This window comes from Papio anubis, chromosome 7, assembly GCF_008728515.1.
Source record: "Papio anubis isolate 15944 chromosome 7, Panubis1.0, whole genome shotgun sequence".
Classification (NCBI taxonomy): Eukaryota; Metazoa; Chordata; class Mammalia; order Primates; family Cercopithecidae; genus Papio; species Papio anubis.
Window position 1 is genome coordinate 21,301,244 of NC_044982.1, and position 22,309 is coordinate 21,323,552.

General features: G+C 34.6%; 1 pseudogene; it reads right to left on the reverse strand.

Annotated features, from left to right (window-relative positions):
- Positions 1-20,351: 20,351 nt before the first annotated feature.
- Positions 20,352-20,430, reverse strand: LOC116276297 (annotated as a pseudogene).
- Between the last annotated feature and the right edge of the window lie 1,879 nt (positions 20,431-22,309).

The following is a 22,309-nucleotide window of genomic DNA, read 5'->3' on the forward strand; positions in this document are numbered from 1 at the left end:
AACCCTCTACTGGCAACTCATAGTCTTTAGAATAATACGGTTGTCTTTTGTATGCCCACTGTGCCCTTTCATGGTCTGACATGTATGATCTCTCAGGCCACATGTTGGATTATTCTATTCTCTCCTTTACTTGAACTTGACATTTAAAAAAATACATACAATTATTCATGCTTTTTAAATAAATCATGACACACATATATCTATGTATTTACAAACTCATCCATGTGCATTGAGTGTTCTTCCTCTTGTTCATTAAAAAAAAATTTTACTAATTACATGTTAGATCATAGGTAACCTTTGAAGGAAGCCTCCCTTTACGAGCCACACTTCTCCTTGTTAACGCTGTCCTTTATGTCATTGGTCTCCAAAGTGGGGAAGATACTCATCAGGGCTACATAAGATGACCAAATTGAGTATTAAAAAATAGTAAAACTGTAGGTTTGCTATCTCATCTTTTTAGTTTTATAACGTATCAGTATGGAATTAAATATGTATACATATACACTCTATATGTGCTGTATATATAACTATTCTCTATATATCAGTATGTTATTAATTTTATGTATATCAACTATATGTTCAAGTTGATACTTTTATTGCTGTTTTTATCTTATGGAAGAATAATCTATTGATTTATAGATGTACTTCCTCCAGCTTGTATTTTTAAATCTCTGTAGGCCTCAAAAGCCAAAACAATACTTGGCAGAGTATACACTTAATATGTGTTTGTTGACTTGAATAAAGGAGGCAGGATTTAATATTCCATGTCTCTTTGTTGCTGTCTATCACGCATTTATTATGTCAACAGCTTTATACTCCAACAAATTTAGTGCCTTTGGAGAGTCTATTGAAGTAAAATGTCAATATAAGACCATTTTTCTAGAATTGGAAATACACATAGGTTATGATACATTTGAATTACTATGGAGCGACTTACAGACAGAGGTAAATATAACTTAATCTCTAAAATATTATTTACATTTTCTGTGTTCTCTTACCCTTCTCATATTTCTTTATTTATATTAACGAATCAGATAAACATTAGGAATACATTTCTACTAAAGAACCCATCTGGTCTATTAGAAATCAATATGTAAGAGCAATTTTATTTCTAACTTTAACTTGGTTTAAAAAAGTCAACATAATATCACACAATACACTATGCATTAGGAAATGAATTTTTACAACTTCATTATCTCTCACATTATTTCCCATCCACAAGTGTATCAGTGGAAGGAGGCTCATGATTTGAATTTCATCCATAAGGCTCATTATGGGGCACTTGAAAATTTGTCAGAATTGGGCCCCTAACAACTTAGGAATAAAATGATACATTGTTTTTATTCTTGTTAATTCTAAAAAAGGAATCCACTGTAGTATAGTGTAATTTAAAATTTGAGTAGCGGGCATCCCTCAACAATTACCCCTTTCAAATATTTTTGGCTTTGAATTTAAGTATTCTATACTCCTCTCATTTCACAGAATTAAATAAATTCTATCTCAAGTGAGGGAGAAAATGAGCAACTTAAAGAAATTGAGTATGATGGACTAATTATCTTCCATTTTAAAGAATTTATGCATAAAAGTGAGAAACACAGATTCTTTGGAAATATATATATATATATATATATATATTCTCATCCAATGTGCAAAAGTAATGATTCTAAAATACTAGCATTCTTCTTTATTTTTATTTTTGTACGATGGGGTCTCACTATGTTGCCCAGGCTGGTCTCAAACTTTTGGCCTCAAGCAATTCTACTTTTGCCTTCCAAAGCGCTGGGATTACAAGCATGAGTCAATGCACTCAACTGTTACTTCTTGATTTGACTGGATTCTTGATTTGACTGGAACAAAATGCCCTATTCTTAATTCTAGTAACATATTCTTCACCTGGGTATAACTGGTCCACCTCCCCTTCACATACAGTGAGTATAAATGCTAAGTTTTTCCTGCTAGCAGACTGGCATCACTTTTTCCAAGCTCAGGTAGTAAGAACAATTTTCGTTTTCTCCACTGAAAAAATGATAGTCGGCTCATTAAATATCCTCTCTTTGTAATTCTACTGTGGTTTTCTGCATAAGAATGTATAATTGAATTGCCAAATCATTGATTTAAATAATGATTCCTTCCCTTCTTTATTCCAGCATTTCTCAGTACAGGAAAACAAAAAATGAGGCATTTATGCTACCTTCTTGAATAAAATCTAAGTTTCTCACATAAGTGATAGAATAACATCAAACACAGGGACATGACAAAAAATTCGAACACAGTTTGGACAGCCTTTTTCAAGAAATTAGGTCACTAAGAAAACTCAACGTATCATTACACTGGAAATTTATATTATAGTAGTTATTATGGGATATAAAATATTAAGTATGAATATCTTGAAAATTATCTGAAAAGTTTGTTACTGAAGTTCCATCAACACCCTAGATTAGGGTAGCCAGATTTAGCAAGATAATAAATTCAAGAATCTCAGTTAAATTTGAATATTAGATAAAAAACAATTTTTTGTACAAGTATATGCCTAGCAATATTTGGGCCATACTTTTATTTTGAGATGCTATTTATTATTTATCATAAATTTAAACGTAATTGAGTATCTTGCATTCACATAAGCAAATAAAAAACTATGCAACAGATCCCTATGGTGGCGTTTTCTATAATTTTCATGAAATGATTCTGAGAGTAACTTGTGTTTCTGTTTTTGCTCTGGCTGCCAGGCAGCTCAGAGTAGCATTTTGCATTCAGATGCTTCACCATGACTACTCCTTTCTGTATCAGCTGTTTGAAACTCAGAGCCAAACTTTGGCTCCATTTCAAGCAAAGTATCCAAGAAATTGCTCTTGAATTTTGAACAATATTTTTGCCCCTTCTTATCTGCTTTTTCTTATCCTTATTTTTCTTTGCTCTAATTCTTTTTTATCCAATTATTCACATAGGATGGTATAAATAATTAAATGAAATAAATATTTAATCACATACTGATAAAGATCTTCATCAACATATATATTTCCTTCATTTTTCTTTGGACCTGACTTTCTATTTGTATTTTATTAACCCAGATAAAGCATGCCATTTCATTGTATGTTACTCAAGTTCTTATGGGAAAGGGGCAGAGTAAGTATAAAATGTTTTCCAAAGTTTGTTAAACATGGGTATAATGGTCAACATTGAGAGAAAGAGTAAAATTGGACACATCCCAAAGTAGGATATTAAGGATTTCAAATGCAGTTTAAAAATAATGTGTCTGCAAACTGCCAGGAAAGAATTCTTGCTTTAATTTTGTGTCAATCATTTTCTATGTGTTTTGCTCTAGACCTTTAAGCTCAAGCAAAGGCATTTTGCATGCCGCTAAGCTAATGGTAATTCCTCCTTTTTTCATTAGTATTCCTAAAACAAATATCTGAACTTCTGTTATAGGCACAGAAGTATGTTAGGGTATAAAATAAAAGTATAAGGCAAAGATGAGGAACTTGAGAAGCTTATATTTCAAAAAGAAGGACATTACAATATTAACTTTAAAAATTAATATTCTCTGGTCTTGCTCCCTGGAGATAACTTTCAAAGACTTTGGATGTCTCTTGTTATATTAACCTCTGTATTTCTAAATAATATCCTGCTTTTCTTTGGTTTAATCTATTTTGGACATCACCCACTGATTTCTTATTAGTGTACATGTAGAACTTGCTTTCTCATACTCAGTATTTCACTCCCAACCAAATTCCTCACACCATTCTTCCAACAAAGTCATATCAAAACTTTTAGTTAAGACAGTATACATTATTTGCATTATCATGGCTGTATAAACTTTTCTACTGATGGTTCAAGTAATAGACTATACCGAGAGGCCGGGCACGGTGGCTCACACCTGTAATCCCATCACTTTGGGAGGCCAAAGTGACCAGACCACCTGAAGTCACGAGTTCAGGAGTTCGAGACCAGCCTGGTCAACATGGTAAAACCATGTTGAAAAATACAAAAAAAGTAGCCGTAGTGGTGCACATTGTAGTCCCAGCTACTTAGCTACTTGCGAGGCTGAAGCAGGAGGATCACCTGAACCCAGGAGGTAGAGGTTGCAGTTAGCTGAGATTGTGCCTCTGTACTCCAGCCTTGGTGACAGAGCAAGACTCCACCAAAAAAAAAAAAAAAAAAAAAAAAAAAAAAAAAAGAGAGAGACTATGATCTATGATAGTATTTTCTTTTCTGTTGATCATTTTAGGAAAACTACAAAGTATGGTTGGAATTTGAAAATTTGCAAAAATTTCCACTTGGGCTTGGCTTAATGAACTAAGAAACAATCAGGACAAAGATACCTTCGTGATTAGGCTAAGAATAGGTGAACACAGTTCCCACTGTCTCCACGGTGGAATGGTACCCAAGACTATATGGTCACTGGCTGGCCACAGGGAGGAGCTTCAAAGCTCAGAAGAATCTGGCCATGGCTTACTAAAGTTTCCACCAAATGGGAGATTTCCAGGAATTAATAATTATCTTATTTTAGTTTTCATTTGATTAATTTCCTGTATACCTGCTTTTGTTTTTTGTATGCTCCACTAATTGTATGAATTCTATCTAATATTTTTCAGTAATCGAATATTTCAGATACTTTATCAATAACATGTCCTTTCTCTGGAGCCTGTCTTCTCTCCAACTTGTACTGAAGCTCTTTGGGCTCCTGCATGGCTTTCCTGCTGGTACTGCATTTACTGATATCTCAAATATCCCTCTTTTGTGGTCTCCAAATCTCCATTTGTTCTTGCTTTCATCCTCATTTTTCTGGAACCCTTACTCTTAATGCTTCCTAAGAGAAGATGCATTGAAAATTTAATATTTTTACATTTTCCTTGCCTGAATATGGCATGAGCTTTAATTAGTGCACTTGTTTAATCGTTTGGTTAGATTGGGAATTTCAGCCTGAAAGTCATCGTCTTTAGACTTTTGAAGGCATTATCCATTGCCTTCTTGATCTCAAAGTTCCTGCCGTCCAAAGCTGTTATGATTCTGACATTGAGAGGAACATCTGTATGTAAATATCTCACCAGCTTTTATACTTGAAAACATTGGACATACAAATTGTGTATTCATCCATTTGGAGAAGATAATGGAAACCATGGAAGTATGGAGTGATAAAGTGTAAAACAGAGAACTAATTTTAATAGGATTCCCAAAGATATGATCAAGAGTGTTTGATGACTGAAAGAGAAAGAGAAGAAAAGCGGAAGAACCAGGTTATTGAGTGTCAAAAAGACAAAAAGGGAAAAGTTTCAAGAAAAATGTGGTTAACAGAGTTATTAAATGGATTTTAATATATTTAATCAGTAACATATTAACCAAAATATTGTGTGATAATAGTGTGAGCTTAGAATTTGGTGTAAAGAATCTGAAACATCTCTGTACGAGGTCTCAAAGAAGTGGATTCCAGCCACTAAATTTCTGGCTGTTCTTGGGTGAATCATAAATCTCTGCTGCTTATCTACAACCTGAGAAGGTGGGACTTAATAACTTTAAATGCCTTTTTGACTTTTAATGTTATATGGCTTGCACTTTACACACTTTGATGTACATTCAAAGGCAGGATCACATTTGAGCCTTAAAAGAGTCCTATGAGGAAAGTAGGACAGAGATTTTCTCATATTCTCTGTCTTCTCTTTTAATAATTTTGTGGATTACAAAACAGACAGAGTCAGATTGAAAAACAGAGCCAGATTTAGAACCCAGGGGTCTCATCCAGGTGGGTCATAGTTCATATGAAGTATCTGATATCATATTAGTACTCATTTGAAGCAAATGCATCGATGTTTTTGCCAAAGTCTAAATATATATCCATTGATTCTTGTGATTTCCCCGGACCAGGAAGAACTTCTTAATGGATCGTAAACTGATGTGAATTTTTAAGCTCCATCTTCTGGTTTTATAGTCAAATGATGGCTATGATTGATAGAGTACTTAAGTGAAAGGCAGAATCAGTTTGTTTGAAGCTGCTCAGTTTTCAATTGTTGTTGCTCCTTCTCTTTCATTATGAGTTATTAGTTTAGCCTTATCAATATCAATTTAGTTTGCTGTGGTTTTGGTCAATCCTAGAGAACACAATAATGCATTATACTTGCATCCAAAGTACTTTTGCCTATAATTTTCTGATAAGTAAATGTTAAAAAGGATTTACAGTATAGTTCAAATGTGAATCTTATATAGGCTTATTGTAAAAGCTGATTACATAGAATGTTGCCTCATTTATTTTTAATAATAATATTACTGTTTTCTTAGATAATGGAGCAACTGATCATTTTCATCACTGACTTGCATTCCGTTCCACTTTACCTTGAATATTTTCTTGCAAAGTAGAACACAAAACAATTTGTTACATTCTTTAAGGTCCAGAGTACTTCCAGGAACTCCAGTTGGCCTTGTATTTTGCTTACAACTCAGTGCAGAAATGTGTTGGGAAATATGATGTCATACAAACTAAGTTGTTACAGGACTTTAGATAGAAGACCACCTATTCTTTTATGTTAGACTAAACCATTTGTACTGAAAACAATAAAAATCTAATAAATGACCAATAGTCTTTTTTAGGCAACTCATTCAAATATTTTATTTTTTTGTTTAGTGATTTGATCTACTAGTGTCTAATGTGAGCTTATAGGATAAGCAGCACATGACAGGACCAGATAATGAAGTGGAATCAATTGCTCGGGCAGCTCTCTTGATGGTTGTATTCCAATTCTCATTACATCCAAATGTGAAATGTCAGCAACCCATTGCTACATTTGCCTTCATAGTAAAATCCTTGTTCTAGCCCAAGGCAGACAACTCCATTTGTTTGTAGGTTCAATTAACCTATTATAATTTGTCAGATTCTTTCTAAAGCTACCTTATTGGGAAATGACAAAAATATGCAGAATTATGGAGAAATACACTGGAAAACCAACTTTCTGTCTGGCCCCGAAATATCTAGGAATGCCTGTGTCCTATATTCAGAATGAATTTTTACTATAATTAAAAGTGTATTCTTCTTACTCCCTACTTCCAACATGAAAAGAAAGCGTAATGACCTCGTAGGCTTAATATAATCTTACTTCATAGGATGGCATGTTATACTATAAAAGTTCATGGAAGAATGAGTGTTTTTTCATTTTTCTGTAACAAGAGATGTGGGTTGCTCTATTTTAGTAACCGGTTTGTGGGTTAGATATTTCTGCCATTTTTTTTTTTTTGGTCCTATCAGTTATAGAATATGGAGGAGTCCCATATCTTGAGACAGTTTATATAACAAAGTGTACATGTTTATTGACCATTATCCATGATATAGATCTCTAGATCAAAGAGAAGTTCAGTCTGCAGATAAGCACCAAATTTTACATACATCATCTTACATACTAAGCAAATAATTTATTCATCATTTCAGAAATTGGTTACAAGTTTTCATGTCTTTCACACAGTCCACCTGAAATAGGTCTCTGTATTTAATATTTTTCAGTTGAGTTTGGTTTTAATTTATCAGGATCTTTGAAGTTCAAGAATCACAGTCTTTCATTTCTCTAGTTTAGCTCACAGAGAGGTAATGGATGCATTTATTTCCAAGATCTTTGACTTCCTGAGAAATCCACCTCTTACACATAACAGAAGTTGTCATTGTATAAATTGTGTTTGTCACTGCATAAATGTGGGGTTATATCTTTCGATCATTTTCCAGGCTCCATTTAGACACAACTCCCATCCTTGTTTAAAATAATTAGTATGATTGCATTAGATATCTGTTATAATAAATTAGTATTAGTATTGATGTTTCATCATATAAAATGTTTCTACCAAAGATATTTATCATAAACTGCCATTCAGTTTTCAGACTCTAAAATAACTCACTTACGTGCTTTTATTGATTCAAGGAGGTAGACGTAACATATTTCAACCTCAGCAATATCTTAAATTTTCGAGAGTTTTACAGTTTATACAGTTTATAAGGTGTTTTTATGTGAATCAACTTACCAGATTGATGCTGACATGCCTCACACATTTAGTGAATGTGAATTCCTTGTAATGGAAAGGTTGAAAATAGGGTATGAAGTTGAATTCAGAAACTAAGAAGAAAAATGTTAGCAGGAGCTCTTCTAGAATTCATGCAGAGTCAGCTACACTTGAAGACACAAAGAAAGCAAGAAGGACCAAGTCTATATAGGAACTAACAGGAGAACCGGAATTTAAGCTGTACTCTGAGGGCCAAGATTAAAACATTCAAAGGAACAAGGCTGGCTCTCCTACTCATTAGCCACACATTAACTACTCATTAGCCTGCGGACTGTTGACTTTAACTGTTGGAGCTTTAGTTTCATCATTTACAAAATGTCAATGAACACAGTTGTGCCCACCTCCACAGAATTGCTATCAGTGTGCTTTGGGGATGTGTAATTAAAAAAAAATATTTCAACCGCTGGTATCCAATGTTCTGTCTTGGAGAGACCTATATTTAGAGAAAGTCCTTAATCGACTGATGGAATGGTAGCTGATGGAATCCCCAGGGAGTGGTCTGGAATTAGATGGCCAAACAAGAGAGCTATGTGGCTTTGAAAAATGGTATTGGGGATGAAGATCAGAGATAATAAAGAGGAGCAGAGGTTAGAGAAGAAAGCGAAGATGAAGACCACAGCAGAGGCTGAGACTGCAGACAAAGGCAGCCCCATGAGATATTCCTGGGGGCATTAGGGATAAAAACTCTCTTTCAAAAAAGAAAAATGAATGTATATTAGATTTTAAACTGTTTGTGATTTCACAATTTAAAGCTCTTATGTTACCCTGATTTGGGGAGCCTGAAACACACATCTCTGTTTATGAAGGTGTTTTATTTACAATATAAAGACATCAGATGGGTTTTTATTATGAGTTTAGACAGGAAGACACTGACACAATATATTAGGAAAGTAAATTTTTAGCTAGACATGAGTTTGAGGAGAAAAAAATTTCCTCTAAGAATTCCACAGTTATCATATCATCAGGGATACTGTTTTTCCTACTGGAAGTAGGGCAAATTATAAGATAATTTTTGACTTTGACTTTCAATGTCAGGGTGGCTTTAGCTAGCATCTTGATTAAATAATATAAAGTGTTTTTCACCACCTTCGGCATACAATAAGCACATGATAAATGATAGTGAGCATCATCATATTTTTATTATTAAGAAGTGTTTTCTCTACATCCAAAGCAGTTTTATTTTGCAGAAAATTGGCTTTTGAAACATTATGAGAAGTCAAGTCCCAAAAACTAGCGTTTGATACTCACCTTTGTAGCATAAAAAGTATCACATATGTTTTATAAAGCAAAGTGATCTCTGGAATCACAGATCTTGAGTTGCAGAATTGGAACTAGGATTAAGGTTTTCTTTTTTTTGGTTCTCCTTGTCATTAAAAATATTTTATAATGAACAGCGAATTGTGTCCCTCTGTAAAAGTTAAAGAGCCATAAAAGTATAGGAATTTGGTTGTATGCGTGATATACAGGCAAGTGTGCTACATACAGTTTTGTTTGTGCCTGTACAAAAATAGAAGATAGAACCAATGTATAATAATCAGGGAGTAGTTTTCACAGTACTAGGTAACCATAGGTTTCTCAAAATAGTGAATTCAGTTAGGTGGCAGCTATGATTCAGACTCTCAGTGATGTCTGTACTGGTGATAGATATGGGGAATATATTCTTGTGTGATTCCATATTTTAAGGAAAAAGATTAGATTCTTTTTAGTTTTCACTGGACATTCCCCTAAAAAACATTAAATTTCCTCAAATGAGGTGAGTTTGCCATCAAAATAACAGAATCTCAGACTTTATAAGGGCCATTCAGTCATAACTACATACGTTTATTTTATTAAAGCAATACCCCAGAGAATGTTGGATAGCTTTTCAGTTACTCATTTTGTGAAGAAGGGAAAACATTAAAGAATTGAAATTTTATTTTCAAAGGAATTAACTTTTAAAAATTGCATACTGTTTGAGAACAAATGACAGTGAAATTATTTTAAAGAGAAGCATAAAAGGCTAAGTGGCTTTCATTTATGTACTTTTAGTACATAAAATTGCCTTTTACTTCATCTGTTGTCTTGTTTGCTTAAGTTTATTTTGTTTTGTTTGTAGAATTCAAGAATTTGATCTGTCTCTCAACTGTGAGTTAGAGCATATCTGTTAAACTCATTGTCTCCATTTTTTTAGCACAAAAATGGAATAGTATTCCCATGTTATTTTGCATTCAAGTTTGTTGTAGGAGTTAAACTGCATTAAAAAGTGCATAGTGGTGTAAAAATCAGAAGTAAGAATTATACTGATAATGGTACAAGCAATAATACTGTTAATGGTATAGGCATGCAACCTTTGTAAACATAACTCCAGATGTACAAAAGCAGATAGCATGACTCTTTAACCTTGTAATGATTAGGAAGTTATGGGGCCAAATCCTCACAAGCTGTCCAGTTCTGATCTTGAAAATGGAGACATATTTACGTGGCATCAACAAGCAATGCTTGCAGTTTTCGCTTTCAACTGGGAAGGATGAAAAGGCTGTGCTTGGTTTGTTCAAGTTGCTGCTGATTAAGTTAACAAAGAAACTTGACTCTTGTAATTCAAAACACTCACACAAGCAATCACCTTTCCCTAAAGACCAGAATGACTTCTTCATAGAGGAAAAATATATCTAAATACACACACACACACACACACACAAAGACACAAACACATATAGTTAAATGTAAATGATTAAATGAAAGAGGAAAGCATGATTTTGACAAAGAATAGACCAGATGCTTAATTTTGATACTTCTTGCAATAAACTGTATTCACATTGTAATTGTTCTTTGCACATTCTCTGTTGAGGGATGTATTCTAGCATGTTTAAATGAGGCCGATGTAGATTAATTTCTCTGTAGGAGTTTGTGGCTTTGACTAAATTTCCAACGGGGCACACTTTAGCTGATAACATGTATTTCTATGGCATTTAAAGGAAACATCGAATATTTCACTTCCTGTTTCATTTTGCTGTAATGCTCTGAACAGCAATAACAGATGTACTTAGAGATGGCTGCTTTCCATGCATGTGAATTAATACCCGTAATCATAGGTATTCTGAGGCTTTTTAGCATAAGACACAATTACTGAGGTTGGTCTTAAATGAAAATCATGAAAAATATTCTAATACACTGCATAATTTCTTGGAATTTACACTGAGGCTAGTTCATAAGTTTCAAAGCCTAATGGAAGAAAGAAATAAGGAAGAATACACCTTTTAAGTATTCCTCTAAAATAATTGTAATGCTAATTGCAAAATTGTAAAACCTAGAGTTTCTGGACCACTTGGTGTATAAAATACAGAGAAGCCAAATTTCTGTGTGGATTAGGGTTTACCTACTCATGAACTTAAGCAAAAAATTGCACGTTTTGAGATTTTCTAAAATGTACATAGACTATTTTCCTTTCTCAAACTTAATGCTGATTGTTACGGATAGAATTCAAAATTCTACATGCAACTTATGCTTGTTAATATTGTATTTTGTTGTAATAGAATGGTGCCCTAAAGACCACATTAAGCATTAAAGCTTTTATGCTATTTTCATCTACGCCTTCAGTTCTTCAAAAACTGTACATTAGTTCCATGTACTACCCTCCACGGTGGGATTATGATGATGAACCAGGTAATGTGGTTGCAGCCCTCATTATCATACATTCTAGTGAAGGATCAAATATTAATCCTACATATACAGTAGTCATGTTTATTTAGTAATCATGTATGTAATGAATACAAACAAGAAAAAAGGTACAGGTGTCTCAGCGCTTAAAATAACTTGTTCATTATTCATATTTTATTTTTCCTGTTTTTGCTTCTCCTGGTGTAGTGGGTTTTTTCTTGACTTTATGATCTTCTTCTTCCATGTTTAGAGGTTGGAAAGTAGACAAAGGTACTGTATTGATTTTTGTTTGCAATAAGATTAGGACACAAACCTCATCATGTTACTCTTCTGTTCAATACCACTCAGTGGGTTTACATTATCCTCAGTATAAAATTCAAAATTCCTTTTTTTTTTTTTTTTTTTTGAGACGGAGTCTTTCTTTTTTGCCCAGGCTGGAGTGCAGTGGCCGGATCTCAGCTCACTGCAAGCTCCGCCTCCCGGGTTCAGGCCATTCTCCTGCCTCAGCCTCCCGAGTAGCTGGGACTACAGGCGCCAGCCACCTCGCCCGGCTACGTTTTTGTATTTTTTTTAGTAGAGACGGGGTTTCACCGTGTTAGCCAGGATGGTCTTGATCTCCCGACCTCGTGATCCACCCATCTCGGCCTCCCAAAGTGCTGGGATTACAGGCTTGAGTCACTAAAATTCAAAATTCTTATTGTTGCTTATAAAGGCATTCATGATGTAGGCCCAGCTTCTTTTTCCATATTTTGCTTTCAATAGTTCTTACATTCTGTGCTTCCATTTGAGTGAAGATCTTTTGTCCACTAGTGTGTTTTGCTCATTTATCACTTCATAATCTTTGAACATGACTTTTCCTTGCTGGATTTCACCATTACTCTGCCTCTGTTCCCTCCCCTAACCTTACAGTTCCTTCTCTACTTTCCTGCCTTTCTCATTCCTCAATCCATCAAGATCACAATCTTGATGTCATTTTTTCATATAGCCTTTTGACTGCTGAGTCATGTGTAGTTCATTGGTCTTCCCGTGTGTTCCCTTGAAACTTACTACTGAGCTCTCATACACTGTACTTAGTAGACTTCTAATATATCTGACACTGCTTTTACAGCAAGATTGAAAGTTAGCTGGGAACATGTACCAAGTCTTGTTCAAAGATCTGTCCTCAAACTTTGGCTACATGCTTAGCATAGAATGGAAATGCCAACAAATCTAGGAGGACATTATTTTACTTATAGTTATATTCTTTATCACCAAGCAGAGAAGGAGTATTCAATCAATATTTGTGGAGTGAATGGATTTGCAAGTTGATTGGGAGTAAGATTTTTTCAGAGTTGTCTTTGAACGATATATATGAACCTCCTTGCCTGTCATTTTGTGGTGGTCAGTGATTTGAGTACCTCTTTGCTGGTGCATTCTTGGCTCTGTTATAGGATAGGTCACAACAAAAGGGGCTGTAGGAAGAAAACTTCATTCCTGTGCATGCTTACTAGTGGTATTGATAAATTTGATGAGTATGGTGTGCAAATGTTAGCCCTTATAATCTTCAGAATATTCTTGTGATGTAGGAATGTGGTCTTACAGAAGAAGAAATTAGGACCCAGTTGGATTACATGGCATAATTGAGATTCTTACTTATCCTCTGACCAGAAGTGCAGAGCCTCCTTTTACTGTAGCAGACTTCTGACTACCTGTCAAATCACATTAGTTCAGTGTAATGTGGTCATTTGAAAGGCTTTGATGAACATTCCTTCATTATACAGGGATATCACAGGTCCAGCGTATTATCCCAACCTATTCCAATATAAAAAAGCATTAGGTTTAGCGTCAGAAGACCCGCACACCAGTCTCACCTGCACGTGTTATGTTAGCTCTCATTTCTTTTGCATAGTTACTCCAACAATAAGAGTTGTGTGTTTTTACTTTTCCTTGTATACCTCACAGGATTGTTTGTGAATCTGAATTGATGTTCAAAAAAAAATTCCTAAGTATGCTAAAACATTTTACATATTATCATCAGTTTCAGAGGCACAAAAGGATTAAATAGGCTAGAGTCTTACCAGTCATCTCCTGTATGCATGTCACAAGTCTCAAAGGGAACAAAGCCAGAAAATATCAATTAAGATGTACACATGTATCAGTGTTACCTGAAGATGCATGCACTGTTAAGGGTGAGTGAAGACCAGCACCTTGATAACAAAGAAGAAATACATAGTCTTTTTAAAAATGTTTTATTTTGAAATAGTGATAAATTTACAGGAAGTTGCCAAAAAAGGGATGCGAAGGTCCTACGCAACCTTCATCCAGTCCCCTCAATGTTAATAATTAGCATAACTGGAGTGTAATATAAAAAAACACGAATTGTCTTGGTGTTTTCCATAGTTCTGATTTCACCAGTTGTACCTGTACTCATTTATGTGTGTGAGTGTGTGTAGGTTTGTATACTCCATGTAGTTTTATCACATGCATACTTCCGTGCAACCACTCTAAAATCAAGACCCTTACGTGTCTAGTCGCTTCGGAATTCCTTGCTCTACTCCTTTTATAGTCACTTCCACTCCTCCTGCAGCACCTGCCAACCATTGATTTTTCTTCCTCTCTATTATTATGTTATTTCCTGAATGTTATATAAATGGAGTTGCATAGTATATATATTTTTGAGGTTAACTTTTTTGCTCAGCATGATTTCCTAGAGGTGTATCTATGTTGTTACCTATATCAATTGTTTTTCCTTTTTAATGCTGAATATTGTTCTGTGGTATAGTTGTACCCTAGTTTGTCTAGTCATTCACCTGTTGAAGAGCAGAAGCGTGTGTTTTTAATTACAGCAATTAGGAAACAATGACATTTGAAAGATCTCATGTGGAGAATTATAAGACAAATTATTAGTCCAAAAATTTTATTGAAGGATCTTTTAAGCATATTTATCACATTTTTTTTCTCTATATACATGAGGAAAATATAAAACCTCATACTCTAAAATATAGGCTTTAATAAATTTATTTTTATAAATTGTAACTCAACAAGAGTTACAATTGATTTGGTAAAGTGTGCCTTCAAAATGCTTGATCCTGATCTGTTAGTCTTTCATTATTAATGTACTAATGATCCTGGTGTATGTGTGTGTGTGTGTGTTTGTGTGTGTGCACATGTGTGTGTTTCCAAAGTGAAATCCTTGAAGGCAGGAGCTGAAGGGTACTCATCATTATATCTGCAAGGCCTAGCACATTGCCAGGCCCCTAAATCATGTCCAATAACTTTTGTTGAACAAATACAATTCCAGAAGTCAAATGCTCTTGACAGAAACTATTTCTATGCCCCTATTATGTAGGCCACTCTAAGTTTCTGTTGGAGAACCAGAAACTGTCAGGTAAGTGATTTTGTTAAGGGCCAGAGTGGTAGAGCTGGTGGTAAGAAGACCCAATCTTCCTTCCACTAGGTCAGGCTGCATTTCCCAAGAAAATGTTGCATCTTTTTGGAATTTTTCCCCACTGTATTTTTAAAAGTAGTTTTTAAACTGATAAACTAAGACAATAATCCTTTTCATTTAGAAAAAATTAATAAAAATACAGCTGGTCTGTATTACTTATTACTTCACTTGGGAGTATGGATGTCTTAAAGACTTCACCAGCTTTCTTACAAAAAGAAAAAAAAAAAAAACAAAAAAAACAAGAAGCTATTGCATTTAGAGAAGCAACTACAGTCATTTGCCTCCCACAAAGGCCACTTTAGTGGTAGACTTTTATTTCATTGGCATCTTGAATAGAGCTAGCCCCCAGTCTAACAAGTACTTCCAGTACATTCAGAATCTTCTCTGAGCATGGACAGAGCATTAGATATCAATAACAGTGATATATTCAAATGAGATTTTTATCCAAAGCCCTTTCATACTCTGGAGCAAAGAAAGTGACCTTTCTAGATAAAATGCCCTCATAATTCTCTACTCTAATGTTTTAAGCCCAAAGCGTAGTGAAGGAAAGTAATTTAATATTACAGCATCTTAAAACAACTAAGAAATTCCAGCATTCTTGTGTGGCTAGTGAATATGAAGGATAAAATAAAAAGGACCCCTAACCTGAAGACACAGAAGGCCTTTCCTACTAGATTTTGTAAAAGACTAAAATAGATAGACAATGCTAGGCTTGAGTATATGCAGGGCAAAAAGTGTTGCTACCTACATTTAACATTGTTAGGTTCTTTGGTTTTGTTTCTTTTACTCCTCTAATGTAGAAGATGAAATGACAGAAACTAGAGCCTTATAAGAGTCCCAGTTTCTTGCTTCATTTGAGAGGAGAATTGTTTGTAAGCCAAAAAATATCATTGAATATTTTGCATGCTAGAAATTCTGTGGCTCAAGGCTGGTTCGTTAGACACTGAAGTCCCAGAATTTGCAGGCTAGAGACAAGTGGAAAGAGCAAAGTGTCCTCAAAGCAGTGCAGTAGAAAGACAGGACTCTTTTATTTGTGGCCTCTTTATTCCTTGTCTGTTTTTACTGCTATTCCCAAATAAGGATTTTTAAAACTTTTAAAGTTACTAGAACATGTATGCTTAGGCTTCTCTGCTGTACTCAAGATCTTTCTGCGTCTAAGCTTGCAAAATATGGCAAAAGAAATTTGGAAGCTCTCTTTTCCTCCCTTCTGCTATCCTCTCACGAAGGTTTTCATACTTATCCAAGCTGAGCTGTTATTTTTGATATCAACCCTCTCTAAAATAACCTTTCAAAGATTTTAAGTGTAAATGAATCACATGAGTTCACATACTCATATAAATGGCATTTTTTCTACAAAATAAATAACACAAATAAGATTAGAGGATAAAAGTGTTTGGTTTACATTTACTGTGAATGAGATCTGGTCCAAAATGCTTAAAACTAATTCCAGCCACCAGCCATCTGACAAGCTCTCACAACTTCTTCTCTTCTAATTCAAAATTTCTGTTCATTGGCACAAACTTCGGAATCAACTCTTTGGAGTGAATTTCTATGAATGGTTTGGCATACTTTTGAATGGTATCTACTGAATGAAGCAAGTATATAAGTATAATACACTGCACCTGTTATGAACTGGCTTAAAAAAATACCACCAAGTGCTATAAAAAGGCAATTCTACTGAGTAGGAATGAACATTGATAAGAGTTATTAATATTTACAGTCAGGAAACCTGAATTGAGCAGGTGTTACTATACTAAATGGAGTGAATTCATCAACTTCCAGCAATAGATCATCTTGTAGTGTATCACTTCAGATAAAAATAAAACTTTCTCTAGGGCAAGAAACCAATTAATGCTCTATAGCTGGATTTTAGATCTAATATCACCAGATGATACTGATAAGTTACACTGGAGAATGTGTATGAATAAGTGGGAATAGTTAACTTTTTTTTCAATTAAGAATAAGTGGATTGGATTGATGTCGCTCTACAGGAAACGAATATGTTATTAGGGTTCTACCCCATAGCTATGCCACATGGTGTCTTCTACATTGCCCTAAATTAAAAACGTGATGAAGATGTATTTTATTAAAAGCTTAAAGTCTTTTATACAATACAGCATTTATCTCTTTCAGATATGGAAATGCCAATTCGAAAGGAAAATAATTACTTGTAGAGAATTCGTTGTGTCCTAGTTGATCCTACCTTCTAAACATTCTTCTGATCACTGCTCTTCTCTCCATTTTTACTTCTGCTGCATTAATTCAACTTTTAATATTTTCAAAAAGATTATATCAATAATTTGGCTCTTTGGAGCTGCCAAAATACTCTTTTCTAAAATCAAATTGTATCCCTCCCTGTATTATATCCTTTAGTAGCTCCTCCAATGTCTCAAGGGTAATATCTGGACTTTTTATCTTTTGGTTTTTGGACCATCCCTGTGATAGATGCACTAATATTCCCCAAAAAAAGTCTGCACTGTGATCCCCACAGCCCATAAATATGTCACCTTACATGGCGAAAGGGACTTGACTGTGTTATCCTGAATGATCCAGGTGAGTCCAGTCCAATGTAATCACAAGGCTCCTGGTAAGCGAGAAGCAAAAAGCTCAAAATGAAAAAGGAGATTTGACGATAGAACCAGTTTGGAGTAATGCACTTTGAAGATACAGGAAAGAGCCCAAAGCCAAGGAATGTTGAAGGTCTCTAGAAGCTGGAAAAGGCAAAAAAAAAAAAAAAAAATTTCTTCCTGAAGCCTCCAGAGACATGAAGCTTTGCTAACACCTTGATTTTGGACTTCTGACCTCCAGAACTGTGAGATAATACAAATTTGTATTGTTTTGAACCACTAACTTTGTAGTAATTAATTATAATATCAAGAGGAAGCTAATACAATGTCTAGGAGCTGGGACACCACAAGTGCTCAATACATATTAGATAAATGGATGAAAAACTTAATGAAGAGCATCAGTATCCATAAAACCTTGTTTCTTTATGGTTTTCTCTTACATGTTGGCATATTGGATGGCAATTCTGTGAGTCAGATTACAAAGAAATACAGGTTTCCATCCCTGGAGAAATATGTTCTTTCAAGCTGCAATTTGAATATTTGACATGGAAAGTCTAGATATTTTATTCATCACAGAGGTGTGTGAGGCATATAACTACAGCATTGTGGTTGAGAGTGCGTTCTCTGGAGTCAGTCTGCCTGGATTCAAATTCTAGTTCTACTGCTCACTGGTTGCATAGCCCTATGCAAGGTTTTCAACCAAGTTATGCCTTAATTTTTTCTCTATTTAATTCTCACATAAGAAGGGTTTTATGAGAATTAAATAAAATAAAACATAAGGAATATAAAACAGTGTCTGGCTTATAGTAAGCGCTCGATACATTTTAAGCCTTATTATTATTATTCCTGTTATTATTATTATTTTTAGGGTTTGTTCGGTAGGACTCTAATCACATTTTGATTTTCAAAAGTGTTAAGAACTCAATTGTACTTGTTCAACAAACACACCCTCTGGATATATTTTCATCTAATGGCTTCACAGTTGCTTGTCGGTAGGCCATATTCTGAAATTATGTTGTTCAATAATAACAGTGATATCATTTTGACGTTACAATTTACCACTTGGGTGCAGTAAAATGGAAATATTTTCCCAGTAATTTATTTATAGTGTTTGTCATTTGAATTATTCAAAGGAGACAAAGTTGAGTAAATAATAAGACTAGCATTCACATCTAGTCTTACTATCCCTGACCGAACATACTGACTTAAGCAGGATTGTTAAATGAAACACTGTTTAAATGGAAACTGAAACCCTTGATAGCCACAAAGATTTCAAACGAAGAATTTTCTATAGATAGCTTTCTTTTTATGGATACAATGAGACAATATTTGTATTATTGTTTTAACCTAGTGTTTATGAGTTGGGGTTTGGCAGTTTTCCTAACTATTGTTCCGTTCCTGATTGAAAACCTGGAATTCATCTACTTTACATGAATTGTTCCATTCAGATATAACAGTCTCCGCAGTGTTTGATTTTACTGGCTTAGGTCATTCACGATGCTGCTGGTGGGACTGCGTATGGCAACATAAAATGAACACACGATTAACTTTTACTAAGTTACAGACATTGACAGTGAAATGGAAACCATAATATATACTACTCGATTCAGTTAGTTAAAGAAGACCCCATAAAAACTGCTTGAGGCTCTCTGTTCATTGCTGTTTTGTTTTTCTTTTATAAAATGAATACTTTTAAGAAATACATTTTAAGTCTTAATGTATACTGATATGTTTGCATATGCGTATTGGTGTTCTTGTAAACAACTCCTATTCTCTTGACCACATTGTCAAATAAGAAATAGCTGTATCTAAACTTTCCAGATTTTTCTTTGATAGAATTATTTTTTCAACCTCATGTATGCAGGATTTAACTAGGTCTGATATTTGATACAATCCCATGTTTTCAGTGGATACTATATTTTTATGTAAATCTGTTAATTAAAAGCTTTTTATTATTCTTATTTTTTGAACACATTATTTTATCCATTGTTCATTTATTTATTCAATTGTCACTCTTATCTTTTCCAACTTTACACTAAATATTAGACATACACTGACAGTGTCACACAACCCTGAAGTCAAAAGATCTGACTGTATTATACCATTCTCTTTATACTGCATTACCAAATAAATTATCTTTGCCATGTAAATTTTATTTTTGCTATACTGAATCAATGTGGGTTGCAGAGAAGCCATTTGGAAAACACTTGGATTAGAATAATTTTAGGTTTTCCGATCTGTTGCATACCAAGCAAAGGAAGGTAATTAGCTCTGTGTACCCTGTACATCATGGGAACATATTTACATATGAAAATAAACCAAGATGCTTAAATAAGCAAATACTGTTTCAGTTACCACATTAATCAGCTTGAAATATAGTTTGTTCATATCCTTCTTAGCATGGAAGTATTCAGTGTCTCCTTACATGTGATTAAATCGACTACATTCAATAAACATTTATTAACATCTACTGTGTTCAAGGCATTTTCCTGAGTGTTACATGCCATAGCCACCAGGTCTTAGTAAAACTTGCAATCAGAATATGGGGTTTTGGGGAATGATGGAATAAGAAAAGTAGAGAAAAATAAGGTTAGAAGATAGGTTTAAGTAATATGCTTTGTGTTTTCAATGTAATATTGGCTGGCAGAATGGGGAAAAGCATCTTAGTGGCATGGGTCTCTTTGGATAATTAGCATTTTAGTGCTCTACACGTTCAGAGAAACTACTCTGGTAACAAACTATAGAAATGATCCCTGAAAGTACAGTCTTGGATAATTAGCATTTTAATGACTGAGATAGAAAGGTGAAGTAGATGATATTTGATACTGTTTGGCTGTGTCTCCCACCCAAATCTCACCTTGAACTGTAATAATCCCCACATGTTAAGGGTGGGGCCAGGTGGAGATAATTGAATCATAAGGGCAGTTTCTCTCACACTGTTCTCATGGTAGTGAATGAGCCTCAGGAGATCTGACGGTTACATAAATGGGAATTCCCCCGCACACGCTCTTTCCTGTCTGCCGCCATGTAAGACGTGACTTTGTTCCTTAATGGCTTTCCGTCATTATTGTGAGGCCTCCCCAGCTATGCGGAACTGTGAGTTTATGAAATCTTTTTCCTTTATAAATTACCCAGTCTCAAATGTGTCTTTATTAGCAGTGTGAGAACAGACTAACACAGTATTACAGTGAAAATATTCACTACTTCTCCATACTGGGCCAGAACATGGAGAGGTATTATACTCCTTACCCCATTTAGGTCAGATTTTGTCAAATAACTGCCTTTCATTAATACAATGTTCACCATTTCCAAGAAAAAACTTTCAGAGTCCCACTTTCTCTCTGTTCCTTCTGCCAAGTGACTGTTGTGTTCCAGAGAAGAGTTGCTCTATTAGCTTATTCTGAGAATGGAGGGGCATGGAACAAAGCCACAGGCAAACATGATAAGCAGGAATGTGAGTGGGAAATACACCTCTGTGGTTTTAACCCACTAAGGGTTGGAATCTATTCATTACTAGAGAAAAATGTAGTTTAAACCGTCTGATACAGGGACAAGACACTCTGGAAGATGCTACAAACACACAGAGAAGACATAGAGACAGGAAATTAAACAGCATTTGATTTAGAGACAAAGAGAGTAAGGGAACTGTACATAGAAGTGTCGTTTGTATTCACATTGCAGAGGACCCTATGCATCTGAATGCTGGAACTAGTAGTAGTTAATAGCTAACTTAATAGGCAATAAGTTAACACTAGATGATTAAACTAGAAAAATGGCTTCTTAGAGCTATACTTCAAGAAACATTTCTTTTACAGCTGGATGTAGGAAGTATTGTGAAGAGAAATGGGAAGTAGAATTTTGGAAAGACTATTCACTTGGCTATATTTACTAAGCACATCTCCTGTGTCAGACATTGAGAGGGGCATAGGTGGTAGAATGAAGAAGCAATCCTTGCTTTCACAAAAGTTACATTTTAGTAGACAGACAGATATTAAATAATAAAACAAGTAAATAATAAAATTTTCTACTGTTAAAAGTGCTAGGAGAAAAACAGAATGTTATGGTAGTGAATGATAAGAGAAAATTTACTCAGGACCATAAGGACAGCTACTCAACAGCTTCTTAAGCAAATAATATCAGAGGAATGCCTAAAACAGGAGGTGATAATTGGAACCAATGGGAATTGCAAGGTTTCAATGACTGAGAAAAGCATTCTCAGACTGATTTGTTATTTAGTCCAAAGGATAAATTCTCAGACTGATTTGTTATTTAGTCCAAAGGATAAAAGAAAAAGAAGATGCCAATGTGACTGATTTTTTGGGTCTGGATAACTGGGGACTTGGTAGACCATTCTGCAGAAATAACTATTTTGGGAATGAGTTTCTAAGAGGAAAAGAGACTTCTCGGTGCCAATTATTATGAAGCTAAAATACAGATATGGAGGAAAGATAGGAATGTCCAATGGACAATGGGCAATGTAGGTTTGGAACTGGAGAGAAAGCCTGTGGGTAGGAACATTGACTTGAAAATCGAAACTTTAGTTAAATATGAAATATCTAAGGTAGACTGAAGCTTGAAGTTGAATATTTGGTAGTCTGGGGAATAAATTTATTTGAAAAGTTGTTAGAGAGACTAAAGATAAAACCTG